The sequence below is a fragment of the Lygodium microphyllum genome, chromosome 24 (assembly GCF_053477565.2).
Source record: "Lygodium microphyllum isolate KBCC chromosome 24, Lygodium_microphyllum_v1.1.10, whole genome shotgun sequence".
NCBI classification, from domain to species: Eukaryota; Viridiplantae; Streptophyta; class Polypodiopsida; order Schizaeales; family Lygodiaceae; genus Lygodium; species Lygodium microphyllum.
In genome coordinates this window covers 1,684,936-1,688,398 of record NC_141158.1, presented here as the reverse complement: position 1 = coordinate 1,688,398, position 3,463 = coordinate 1,684,936, and positions in this window count along the sequence as shown.

The window sequence follows — 3,463 nt, the reverse complement described above, 5'->3', positions numbered from 1 at the left end:
TAGTATGGATGGTTCAAAAATACTATATTTTTGAAAAAATTTAGCCTATTTTTGATATTTTGGATATTATTTCTTATAAATATCATAGAAAGATATAAAAAACTTCTAGAATAGGGTGACATGCAAAAATTAAATTACTTTTCAGCTAGTTTTGGAAGATCTCATACAAAAAGAGGGGCTTCCGAAATTACGCGGTGTTGTCATGCTGCTACGCGCACACAATGTAAAAAACTCTAGAGTGCGACTTTCTTATTAATCTAGAGAGCCAATGCCATTAGTGTCAGTGTCCATAATGTGGATGGTCCAAACATATTACATTTTTGGACAAGTTTAGCTAATTTAGGATATTTTAAATATTATCTCTTGTAAAAATCCAAGAACTATAGATAAGTTCTAGAATAGTATGACATGTAAAAGAAAGCAGGTAGCTTTTAGCCATTTTGTGAGGATTTTATGTAAAAAGAAGGATTGACGAAATTGTGCAACGTGTGATCGTTGTTTTTAGGCAGTGAACATCACTCTGAAGTGGAAGATGAAGGAGTGATCTGGCAAGGTGTCTTGGTATTTTACCCCCCTTTTGGAGCCAATGGAAGCATCAGATTGGTAGTTTGTGAGCTACACAGAGGAATGTATTATTTTATGTGTATTTTTGTCTACAAGAGATTTATCTTCTTATAATGCAAAAATAAACTAATAGGCTTCATATCTATGAGTATTTTTCTACATCTCCTATTTTCTTCAACCCCTTCTCTTCCATCTACTCCTCTCCTTGAATCTCCCTTCACCTTCTCATAATGCAGATCCTGTCTCATAATGCAAATCCTATCTTGCAGATCCTTTCTCATAATGTAGATCTTGTCTTGCAAGAGAAGCTAATTGATCGTTTAGAAGACGCCTCTTCTAAAATAGGGCTGAAATCAGATTGGGCTTAGCCTTTTCTACGGCAGCCTTTGGATGTTTACCATGTTTGTGGTGTGCCACACTTTACAGGTCATACTTATTAAACTCTCTACACACTTTGTGCCTTTCTGGTTGTGATTGAGGAGGGGTGTTGAGAATCTAGCAATCACATCCATTTGTATGCCCCTTTTTATGGATTAGTAAGTAAGGAAATCACAAGCAGTCTAGGAAGAGGTCCTGAATCCCATGAGCACAATGGTGCAGAATGGCACCTACCCAGCTACTATAAAGCATTGTACTTGACTATCACTTTCATATGGAATGAATACAATATCATGATGCTTTGTACTTTCACTTAGTGTCTTTGTCATTGTTAGTCCATTATACAAGATTGTCTTTATGAGTCCAAGCTTCCATCTTGGAACCCAATTCACTTGTGTAACAGTTGGTCTCTCTTTGTCTATGTCAACATGTATCTTGTCCTCATCTTCCATCCTCCATAGCTCCTGCCATGCTCTAGCAAGAAAAGACCATTAAGAAGAGGACCAAATGATCAATGCAAGGAAAGCGGTAGAGAATGAAGACCAAAATATCTATGCTAAAAGAAAATCCAAAAATAAAGAAAACCACAAGGGCCTGCTGGTCCTTGACCCAAATTTTTACTAGACTTTTTAATTGTATGTACTTTCCATTGATGCTCCTATTATAAGATTGTAAACTCCTCATGTAGCCTGGTAATACAACCTCTATACACTTTGTGAGTCTCCTGTTAGAGCCTCTCCCACCATGTTTTGGTACCCACTTGCTTACTAAAGCCTCTACACACTTTTTTCCTTTCTGATTGTGATTGAGGAGGGTTATTGGGAATTAGGCAATCACATCCATTTGTATGCCTCTTTGTATGGAGGAGTAGGCAAGGAAATCACAAGCAATCTAGGAACAGGTCTTGAATCCCATAAGCACAGTGGTGTAGAATGGTACCTTCCTAGCTACTATAAAGCATTGTATTGGACTATCACTTTCATATGGAATGAATACAATATCATGATGTTTTGTACTTTCACTTAGTGTCTTTGTCATTGTCAATCCATTACACAAGATTGTCTTTATGAGTTCAAGCTTCCATCTTGGAACCTAACTCACTTGTGTAATAGTTAATCTCTCTTTGTCTATGTCAACATGAGTCTTGTCTTCATCTTCCATCCTCCATAGCTCCTGCCATGCCCTAGCAAGCAAAGACCATGAAGAAGAGGACCAAATGATCAATGCAAGGCATGTGGTAGAGAATAAAGACCAAAATATCTATGCTAAAAGAAAATCCAAAAATGAAAAAAACCATAATGCCCTGTCGGTCCTTGACCGAAATTTTTACTAGACTTTTTTATTTTATATACTTGCCATTGACAATCCTATTATAAGCTTATAAACTCCTCATGTAGCCTGGCATTATAGCCTCTCTACACTTTGTGAGTCCCCTGTTACAGCCTTTTGATGTCCATCATGTTTTTGGTACCCTCAATTAGCCTTTTCCGTGATAGCCTTTGGATGTTTACCATGTTTGTGGTGTGCCCACACTTTGTACGTTGTGCTTACTAAAGCCTTTACACACTTTGTGCCTTTTTGGTTGTGATTGAGGAGGGGTGTTGAGAATGTGGCAATCACATCCATTTGTATGCCCCTTTGTATGGAGGAGTAGGCAAGGAAATCACAAGCAATCTAGGAATAGGTCCTAAATCCCATAAGCACAGTGGTACAGAATGGTACCTACTCAACTACTATAAAGCATTGTACTTCACTATCACTTTCATAAGGAATGAGTACAATATCATGATGCTTTGTACTTTCACTTAGTGTTTCTACCATTGTCAGTCCATTATACAAGATTGGGTTTATGAGTCCAAGCTTCCATCTTTGAACCCAATTCACTTGTGTAACAGTTGGTCTCTCTTTGTCTATTTCAACATGCCATCATAGGCGTGCGGATCCTTGACCAAAATTTTTACTAGACTTTCTTATTGTATGTACAAGCCATTGATTCTTCTATCATAAGCTTGTTAAATCCTCATGTAGCCTAGCATTAAAGCCTCTCTACACTTTGTGAGTCCCCGCTTATAGCCTCTCGATGTCCACCATGTTTTTACTTAGCCTTTTCTGTGAGAGCCTTTGGATGTTTACCATGTTTGTGGTGTGCTCGCACTTTTGCAGGTCGTGCTTACTAAAGCCTCTACACACTTTGTGCCTTTCTCGTTGTGATTTAGGAGGGGTGTTGGGAATCTGGCAATCACATCCATCGGTATGCCTCTTTGTATGGAGCAATAGGCACACGAGCAATCTAGGAAGAGGTTTTGAATCCTTTAAGCATAGTGGTGCAGAATGGTATCTACCCAACTACTATATAGCATTGTACTTGACTATCACTTTCATATGGAATGAATATAATATCATGATGCTTTGTACTTTCACTTAATGTCTTTGTCATTGTCATTCCATTATACAAGATTGTCTTTATGAGTCCAAGATTCCATCTTGGAACCTAATTCACTTGTGTAACAGTTGGTCTCTC